The following is an 11,107-nucleotide window of genomic DNA, read 5'->3' as shown; positions in this document are numbered from 1 at the left end:
GAGAGGGGATCTTATCAAGGCATACAAGTATCTTCAAGATGGATTTCAAGAGGGTGGTGCCCGGTGACAGGCCAAGGGGAAATGGGTGCAAACTGCAACACAGGAAGTTCCATCTGAATGAGGAAAAAATTCTATACTTTGAGGGTGACAGAGCACTGGAAGAAGCTGGTCAGAGAGGTTGTGGAGTCTCCTTCTCTGAAGACATTCAAAACTCGTCTGGACATGGTGCTATGCAACCTGCTTTAGGTGAACCTGCTTTAGCAGGAGGTCAGACCAAATGGTCTCTGAAAGTCCCTTCCAAAACCAACTGTTCTGTGATTCTGTGATTAAAATCTAGATTAGTAACTAAATCATGTAACAGATCAAGAAGAAAAAACTGGCTGGTTCAAAGAAGAAACTGTAATTAAACTAGGTCCATTTTATAGATTTCACAAAAAAAACAACACCAAAAACAAACAAAACAAAAAAACCCAACCCAAACCCGCAATGAAAACATTAAGAGTATGAAAAGTTATAATAGTGAATATAGCAACGTAAAGAACAATCTGTTACAAGACATAATTAGTTAATATTAGTCATCTATTCCTGAATACTGGATGTTTTGTCACAAATCAGATACTAAACCAATATTCTAACATGTCTTTAGTCACTTAAGGCTCAAAGGTTTGTCTTCCTGACTCATTATGGGCTTTGCCTTGTTGCTAGAAATTTTCACCAATAGATTTACAGACCTTTTGTCTGACTTTTGATAACTTACAATGGTCTGTCACAGATGTCTACTCAGCAATTGTTGCATTTAGCAGCAGATTCAAAACAAAATTATAAAGTTCAGTTCAGTCTGGAACAGTAAAACCAGAGCAGTCATAGCTACTAGTTTACCTAGGGAGTTCACATGGTTTCTTCCTAATTCTTATTTCATGATGTGAGCTGGAGAATTTCTTAAAACTTAGGAACAGAACAAGCCAAATGTACATACAGCCTTGATACACTGACAATGACTTAACTAGAAAAGTAACATAATTTAAAATACACATTTTTATATAACCAACACAAGCAAATACTCCAGACTGCCTCTCACTATCAGTCCTTTTTCATGGACTTATTTCTCTGAGGTGGTGGGGGCCAGAATATTTTATACTTAAGTTTAATTCAAGTGCCTACCCTCCAGTTTTATTAGTTTTAGTTGGTATCCATCACTACTTGAGATGCAATTGCTGGTGAGGTAAATGTGTTTCTTACTTTATTTTCCTAGAGCAAATCAAGTTAGGATATGTCTTCCTATGTAGGACCTCTGACTATTGTTTTTATTAGAAAATGTGTAAACCAGTAGGAAATAAAATTGTATGGCCTCAACTCAAACCTGACACATGTTAGTGTGCAGAAGAAACAGTAGATGTATTTACATAAGGGTATTTTCATTTTGATATTTGTAAAAAGCTAATTATACCAATTTATGTTGTTAATATTTTTTAACAGTGTGTCCATTAAGGCAGGAACAGTACATCCAAAGCATCTGTATTTTGAATCATCGCTTGTATTGATATGTTCAAATTCTTATTGGAGGAAGAGGCAGGGATAGTTCTCATGGTTTGGTTCAACTTTAATATCTGGGAGATAGGGAAAAGAGCATCAAGACTTCACATACCTCCCTTTATTAAATACCCCTGGGTAAGGAGACGAGTGAAGAACCTGATGAAAGCAAATGTTGTGTGGAGGCATGAATGCAGCAAGTCATGATACCTGGGATCTCCTGAATGTCAGCTATTGGAAAAAAGACTAAAATTAAGATGGCTAAGAAGCTTTGCCAGGATGACCAAGTTACTTAAGAAAGTCAACCCAGAGAACTTAAGCTACTGTGTTTTCAGTTCTAGCCAGTGTTATGTAGTTAGAACTGCCTCAAGAAAGTACAAGTGCAATACTGAATATTTATGTTCAGCACCCTGTCAAATCACTTTTTCTGTTATTTGGCATTTGGAGGAAAACTCTGCTCACTCTCTGCGTATTAGTATGAAGAGATTATGAAGTTGATCAGCTCAGTTTGAAACAAAACCTTGCTTAAAAATATGAACATACAACGATTATAGAGTACAAAATCATTTGTCTTCAAGAAAATTTGCAATTGTTTTCAACATCTTCAAGATACTGTCAGCTGGGTAGATCAATTATGTTGCTGCTTTGAAATTAAATTTTGTTCAGAGCCTGCTTCCTGACATGAAGGATTTCAAGATCTTTTTATAGGCATTTTTATAATTATTGAGAGCAAACAAAAGACAAGGTAATAAATGAATGAGATGGTGTCATGTGAAAAAGAAAACCAAACAAAGTTTACCTTGTTCTTTGCTAAGGTTTACTCTGTGCTGTTGTGGTTTAACCAAGACAGCTTTATGTCTATGTTTTCATGTTAAATGATTCAAGAAAAAATATGCCTCCATTTCCACAGATAAAACAAATGCACAGGCACAAAAGAAGGGCTGTGTGTCGTTCATGGCTTGGTGGGGTTGTGCTTCTGGGGGGGGGTGTGTGTTGTGATCTAGCATAAATCAGTCCTTTTAGTGCCTGCTGTTTTGTCAGTACAGACATAAGCAATAGCTCAGAGGCAGTAGATGCCCTTACTAAAACTGCAGTAGCTTAAATAATGGCTTTTAACAAATATGTGAACAGTTTAACTAACCTAGATTTATCTATAATAGCATGTTTCCCTTACTGAGTGTAGTCTGAGGGGAAAAAAGTGTGTTTTAGATTCCTCGAGTAACATATCCAGTTATGTACTTAAGATTTAACTACCCCAAGGATCAAGATTCATGCTGGCAAGTTCTGGCATTGATGTGCAATATTAAGTCACCGTATTCATCATTATTTCATCAACTACAAAAACATGATCAAAAAAATCAAGATAAATCCTTATAATGTACTTATTTTACTAAAAAAGTACTTTATTTCACACAATAGGTATCATTCTCAGTTCTTCTCAAGACTTTATATTGAGAAAAATAATCATATTCAAATTATAACTGCTATACTAGTTGAAGTCACAGTTTAGCAGAAAACTTGTTCTTCTTTCCTTTTAAGTGAAATAGCCATATTTTCGCATTATTCAGTAGAATGCACAGGTTTATTCCTAAAGCAAGCCTTTATTGTATTAGAAAAAAAAAAAAAATGACAGAAGAGTATCATCATGGTTTAACCGTGGCTGGCAACTAAGCATCACACAGCCACTTCCTTAGTCCCCACACAGAGGGATGGGGGAGAGAATCGGAGTAGTAGAAGTGAGAAAACTTGTGGGTTGAAATAAAGACAGTTTAATAGGTAAAGCAAAAGCTGTGCATGCAAGCAAAGCAAAGCAAGGAATTCATTCACACTCCTCATGGGCAGGCAGGTGTTCAGCCATCCCCAGGACAGCAGGGCTCCATCACGCGTAATGGTTACTTAGGAAGACAAACGCCATAACTCTGAATGTCCCCTTCTTCCTTCTTCTTCCTCCAACTTTTGTTGCTGAGCATGACATCATATGGCATGGAAAATCCCTTTGGTCAGTTGGGGTCAGTTGCCCTGGCTGTGTCCCTTCCCAGCTTCTTGTGCTCCCCTTCCCAGCCCTCTTGCTGTCAGGGTCTAAGAAACTGAAAAGTCCTTGACTTAGTATAAATATTAATTAGCAACAACTAAAAGCATTAGTGTGCTATCAACAGTATTCTCACATCAAATCCAAACGACAGCCCTGCACCAGCTACTAAGAAGGAAATCTTAGAAGCTATTTAGAAGGAAATCCACCTGAAACAAGGACAAGTGTATTAAGCCTTCTCTACAGATAAAATTCATGCAATTTAAATCTAATGCATGAGAAAAAGTTGTAATTAAGGTTTAGAAATAACTTCTTAGTCACTTCAATTTCCCATCTGAAGTATGTTCAAGCAGTAAAAAAAAAAGGGGGGGGGGGGGGAACCCCTAAAGTAATAAAGAAAACACTGGTCCCCAAAGATTTTATTCTAAACAAGAAGGTATAAAGAAATGTAGGATATCAGTAGAAGTTATTTGCAGTCTTACATGGTGCTGTGGGCATGGTTTGTATTATAAAATACTCAAGGCCACTATCTGGGGTTTCAACTTCAGACCCCATGCAGACTTCTAGCATCACTGAATTTCACTAAAGTGATCGCAGATCTGGGGTTGAATCACAGTCTGTGCTACAATTTAATTTTGCTCTAAGCATCTTCACTTTAACTTGTCACTATGGTAGCTTCACATTAAATTCAGTATTTACTTTATTGGGAAATAAAAATGAAAAATGTCTTTGTGTTTAAACTGATAAAATGTTATTTACCTGAATTGCAAATGCCAATATAAACTCAGCCTCTGAAAATACTTTTTCTATTTCATAGTGTCCTGGGGAGCTTTAGTATATTTTTGCCTGTTTTGCAGAGATTAAAATGCAAAATTTTTCGTGCCATTCCCGAAGCATACTTTCAGTGGATGAAGGTAGCATGCTTTTATGCGCTACAGAGGTTTCCAGACACAGTTACCTCTGATATTAAGTAAACATATGCTAATAATGAGCATGCAGTATTTTGTAAATTTAGGGATGGTCTGCTATCTAGGCATTATAAACTTGTATTTTACATTAACAAACAATAAGTGCAGTTGACTTCAGTGATAATGAAATCATTGTATCTATTGCCCATGACCAGAATGTTATTTAAGGTTGTTTGTTACAGTAAAGTAGCAGAGAACTGACATACGCCACTGGTAAATTTTGAAATCAAAATACTGCTATAGTAACTAAGCCCACTACTTTTAGTTGAACAGTACAGCTGAGTTATTTAAAACAGTCTCTTCCACTGCAATAATTCTATGTCCTGGGTAGGTCAGGACTACTTGTCTAATCAAGGAAAAAGTATTTACCTGCACAACATACAAATACTGCTTCTGTTTTCCTCTGGTTCTATCAAAGTTTCCATTTCACAGATAAGAAAGTTTAATCTGTTCACCACACCGAATACATAAAACTCATAATGCGATCCAAGTATATTAAAATGGTATCCACAGTGGGAAAGACTAACTGCTCTGTCCTCAAAATCTGGCATAGCCTTGAAATTACTTAGAGCTTCATGTGTCCCCAGCTTCCAAGCTAACTTGACTGGTCATATTTTTTTCCAGTTGCTGCAATTAGTAATTTCTTATGGCCTGCATTTTTTCTTTCACGCATCTCCTCTCCTTCACATTAAAAAAAAAAAAAAAAAAAAAAAGCACAACAAGTTAGGGAAAGAAAACATTGCATTACACTCATTGAGATCCCACAAGGAGAATACTGAAATGCTGACAAGTCTCTGGATGCTTTAACATGCTGATCCATACATTCATCACACTTGCTGATGAAGGCAGGTTTAGAAGACAAAGTAATATTTACAGCATTCACATGGCAGTTAACCCTTTTCAAGTTTTGTAACATGTATTGCATTGGTTTTATTCGAGAATGTCAGGTGAACTTCTAAAAAATTTATGACTTTCTTTTTTTAATCTTAATTTCTCAGAGCTTACAATTAATTTTGCATTTCTGTAGTCTTTCCTAGTCTTAAAACCACAAGAATATAGAATATTAAACCGCTTGATGTATACTAGTGTAGCTACATTTAATTTCTTTTTTTTTTGACTAATTTCATCATATGAGAAAATATCTGAGGCCATTTTGATAAACTATTTTGAGTTTTTAAAAGTGATTTAGAGCCATATGTTCTTTTTGCCTCAAAATTATTTAACAGGAAAAAAGGGGCAAGTGATTTCTTGGATCACAAAGCTATTAAAAATTTATAGGCACATGCACCTGTAGACCTTTATGGAATTTCATTAAGGTTCCAGAGAATGTGGGTATCTTCCCATAGGCTTCCTGTAGTAAAGTTTCTACCACAGGTTTCAATAGAACTTACTCAATTGGGGAAAAAAAGTTGGGTTTGACTTTGTATGAAATTTTGGATCTAGCACAAGTCAAGGGAAATGTTTATATTTCATATAGGTCCAGTATCTCACTCTTAGTGCTACAAATTTTACTCAAATAAGATGTAATAAACGCTACTTATAATTGGTAATGAAGCACACCCTCCCCCAAATGGAGTGTTCAGTCTTAAGCTAAAAAGCATGCAAATAGTTCACTACAGGGATGCAATAAATTATGTCTTTCAGATATTTTGCTTTTCTTCCTGAAAGAAAATCATAAAGATTTCTAGTAAAAGCAATTATTATAATATTGGAATTCTAATTGAATTCTAGAGCAAGGTGACTTATAAAATATACATTTGATGGAGCTGAGCTTCTAAAACTAAGGTCTACTCCCAGTCAAAAGTCAGCTTTACCATCAGTGATAATGAGAAGAATGAATAAAGGGTCTCACTTACTGCTTCCAAATAAGCACAGATTTAATTTTAAAACCACTGTGACGGTGTGCACATTATTTTAAAGAAAAGTTGGTTAATAATGCAATTCTCTAGGGTTGTCAACCTAAGTATAATGCCCAACATTATACTGCCCAGCATGAATCTTCTGCCTGACATTATAAAAAGGTAAAGCTCAAAGACTATTTACAACTGTGGAAGCAAACAATGACCCTTTCTATGTTATTCAAGATAAAGATATTTGAATTCAGATTAAAAACAGATTGAAAAATCACATTTTAGGTGAAGCCATGGAATATTTCTCCACAGAAATATTACACCAGAAACTTAAGTTCTTGTATTTAGAAAATCTGGTGTTTCACAAAATGGGACGAGCATACTGCTTCCTTTCCAAGCAACGCTCAGGACTGTCACAACACTTGGACTCCCACACTGCTCACCATTCACATGACTTTTCTAAGGGAAGATTTTTCCAACCATGCCTCCTCCAGCTTTCCAGCTGTCCCAAAAACTTGCTTTTGCCTAAGAGCAGAATATCCAGTCCTAGGCAGAAATGTCATTAAACTATAACTGATATTAAATGACTAATAAGACAATGTATTGTTAGTAGTCTGACTTTAAGACAATTAGAGCGAATGAGTTGTTAATGGTTAATTCAAGATATAAGCATCTTTGTGTGCCCTGCTAAGCACTTCGTTACGCACCAGCAAGTTCTTTGTTTTAACGAGGAAAGTACCATCACAAGATGAATAAGGTGAGTGGAAGTTTGCCACAAGAAGCACTAACTAGGGGAAAGGTAATTCTGGCACTGGGAGATCATGACCACCCACTCATTGTTCACCAACTCAAGAAACCCCCCAGATTCAAAAAGGGGTTGAGACTGAGCATGCAAACTAATTAACATGAGAAGCAGGAGAATTACTTGAGAAATAGGAAACAATATTAAGTAATGAAGGGATTATGTAACCTGTAACCCATGAAGGCTGATGTCTCTGCTTGCTGAACTGTATAAACAGTGCAGAGTTTTGACAATCGGGGAGCGAGGCATTTGCAGGTGACCACCTAGCTCCCTACTTTGCAGAAACTAGAATAAAGGAATAAGAAATACCTCAACTCAGTGTGTGAACTGGTGCTATACAACAGGTAATGAATCCACCTACATGACAACATAACCATTCTGGGGTGAGAAAAGGGGAAAATGATTCAACAAAAGGAGCAGTTAGCCTACATCCCTTGACTAGAGAATGACTACTGACAGAGTAAAAGCAGAATAATGCAGTAAAATAATTCAGAGAATTGAATTACATCTCATTCCAACACAGGCTGGCAGATAAACCTTTTTTTTTTTTTTTGGGGGGGGGGGAGAAGGTTAGGGGAGGAGGGGTAGAAATCTGTGAAGCAGTATTCCTTTTCTGTGTTTTTGTAGCATTGATAGCTCTGAAGAACACATCTTTTAGAGCAAATGGATACACAACGGTCTAAAAGCTGAGATTAAAAAAAAAAAAATAATGATGGAATACACCAAAGTATATGAACACCATAGCATCTGTTATTTTGTATATTGTTAAGCCTCCATTTTACTCTTTCTGCAAACACACAGATGGCCTAGATACCATCAGAAAGAAAAGTCACCAGAACACAGAAGCATCTTGCTGAAGGTGAGCAGCTGTGATGCCAGCATGACTGGCAGCAGAGCACCCTATAGTGTGGTGCACAGGGGGAGTTCCTCAACCAGGGACCTCAGTAGTGGCTGAGAGCTGCCAGGAGCCCACAGCTTGCCTGACAGCAGCTGACAAGGCTTGGGCAGTGCCAGGCACAACAGCAGCCAAGGCCCCTCCACCTATAAAAGAAGCCCCTGGGAAGCTCTAGCAACCAGGAGCACTGCGACCAGGGTGGGCAAACAGCATGTGGCACAGCAGTTCACGCAGAAGAGCATGTGTGAAGGCCACTGAAGCTCTGCCAGCTGGACCAGGGAACAACGGTATTCACCTGACTGGTGGCCATGTCCACTCTAAGCTCTGCACCCACCACTACCGACGCAGCTGCCCGGACAGAGCTCCGGTGGGAAGAAGCTGCCACCCAGGAGCCGGGCTGCAGGCTGTGCCCTGCTCTTGTGCCAGTACCAGACGGCAGCAGTGAGCACAGCCCTGGGAGGTGCGCCCAGGTACAGGAACTCCTCCACTCAGTGACACAGCTCCAGGAGGAGGTCAGTAGGTTGAGGTGTATCTGAAGCGGACAGCCAAGGAAGAGAGAGCAGCCGAGGAAGAGAGGGAGGAAGAAGCAAGAGGAGAGAGAACACATGCCCTGGATGAGGCGAGATGAGGAGAAGGCAGCAGAGGGACTTGTATGAAGAGTGTGTTGGTATGAGATGGTAGAAAGACCTTGTTACAGCCTGCTAGTTTGGAGAGTGCTGCGACACACTCCCACCCTCCCTTCTCTGGGACAGGCCCAGCAGGCAGACAGCACACATTGCATGGGGCATTTCCCATCCTCTCTCTACCTTGCTGAACATGGTGAGTTAAGGGATAGGGGGCAACAGTGACAGGTTCCTGCCCGGTGCAGCAAATGCATCTCCCCTGTGACTGCCCCACCTTCCCAGGTGCCCATGCATAACAGGTATGAGGGTCTGCAAAGGGAACCCAACAATGACAAGGGTGATGGTCCAAGTAGGTTGGAAGTCACAAGGTTAAGCAGGCGTAAGCCCTGCATTAAAACCACTTCCCTAAACGAAAAAAAGATGGGCCTTTGTCATAGGAGACTCTCTCCTGAGGGGAACAGAAGGCCCAATATGCACACCAGACCTGCTTCTTGGGGAAGTCTGCTGCCTCCCTGGGGCCTGTGTTAAAGATGTGAAAACTTCCTACCCTGGTACAGCCCTCGGATTATTATTGATTTTTCAGGTAGGCAGCGATGAAATTGCAACAAGAAGTCCAAGGGCAATCTAGAGAGACTTCAGCTCCTTGGGACAACTGGTTAAGGGATCAGGAGCATAGGCAGAGTTCTCTATCAATCCAGTTGCAGGGAATGACAAGGAAAGAGGAAGAGCCAGCAGATCAATACCTGTCTCCAAGCCTGGTATTGCCAGAAGAACTTTGGGTTTTTTTGAGCATGTGTAAGTCTACACGACACCAGGCCTACTGGCGACAGATGGGGTACACCTGTCTCAAGGGGGAAAAAAGGAACCAAGGATCTTTGCATAGGAGTTAGCAGGCTCATCATATGAGCTTTAAACTAGATTTGAAGGGGGAAATGGGTAAGAGCAAGCTCACTAGCGATAAGCCTGGGGGCAGCATGCCAATGTTTGAGGGACGGTGTGTTACTGAGATGCTTTGGTCTGTCATCTCAGTGGAAGTAGAGGATGGAAGTCCATGCATCAGCAAAGTCACAGGGGTTACTGACGTGTTAGAAACCATGGAAGGGCCTGAGAAAGGTCATGTAGGAATTAGGGCTTCTCCCTGCAAAAAGGTAGTAGGATCAATAGCTCATCCGAAGTGCATCTACAAGAATACAAGCAGCATGGGCAACAAACAGGAGGAGCCAGAAGCCACTGTGCAGTGGGAAAACTATGTTATAGTTGCAATCATGGAATCATGGTGGGATGACTTGCGCAACTGGAGTGCTGCAATGGATGGCTATAAACTCTTCAGAAGGGATAAGCAAGGGAGAGGTGGTGGGATATTCTGTATGTTAGGGAGTGTTCTGATTGTCTGGAACTTGACAGTAGTGGTGGAAGGGTTGAGGTTTTATGGGTAAGAATCAGGGAGAAGGCCAACAAGGCAGATATCCTGGTGAGAGTCTGTTAATGGCCACCCAACCAGTATGAAGAAGCAAATTAAATATTCTGTAAGCAGCTGGAAGAAGTCTTACCATTGCCAGCCCTTGGTCACATCTCTTGGTCTCTTCAGCCTACCAAATGTCTGCTGGAAATCCAATATAGCAGGTAGGAAAGAGCACAGGAGGTTCCTGGAGTGTGTGGAAGATAACTTCTTGACACAGCTGGTGAGTGAGCCAACTAGGGAAGAACCCTGCTAGACCTGTTGTTTGTAAACAGAGGATTTCTGGGTGGCAGGCCATCTTTGGCAGAGCAAACACAAAATGATAGAGCTTTCTATTCTTGGAGAAGTAAGGAGTAAGGCTCAGCAGAACTGCTACCTTGGACTTCCAGAGGGCAGACTTTGGCCTGTTTAGGAACCTTGTTGACGGTGTCCCTTGGGAGGCAGTCCTGAAAGGCAAAGGAGTCCGGGAAGGATGGGCATTCTTCATGAAGGAGATCTTAAAGGTGCAGGTACAGGCTGTTCCCATGTGCCAAAAGATGAGCCACCAGGGAAGAAGACCGGCCTGGCTGAACAGAGAGCTTTGGCTGGAACTGAGGAGGAAAAAAAGGAGAATTTATGACCTTTGGAAGAAGGGGCAGGCAGCTCAAGAGGATTACAAGGACATTTTGAGGTTATGCAGGGAGAAAACTGGAAGGGCCAAAGCCCAACTAGAACTTAATCTGGCTACTGCTGTAAAACACAGTAAAAAATTTTCTATAAACACAGTAGTAACAAAAAGGAGGACTAATCCTTTTTTTGGACTTGGGGGAAAAGATAGTAACAAAGCATGAGGAAAAGACTGAGGTACTTAATGCCTTATTTGCATCAGTCTTTAATGGTAAGAGCAATTGCTCTCAGGGTATCCAGCTCCTTGAGCTAGAAGAGAATGATGGGGAGCAGAAAGAAGCCCCC

Source organism: Falco rusticolus, chromosome 3 (genome assembly GCF_015220075.1).
Source record: "Falco rusticolus isolate bFalRus1 chromosome 3, bFalRus1.pri, whole genome shotgun sequence".
NCBI classification, from domain to species: domain Eukaryota; kingdom Metazoa; phylum Chordata; class Aves; order Falconiformes; family Falconidae; genus Falco; species Falco rusticolus.
Note: the sequence above shows the minus strand (reverse complement) of the source record.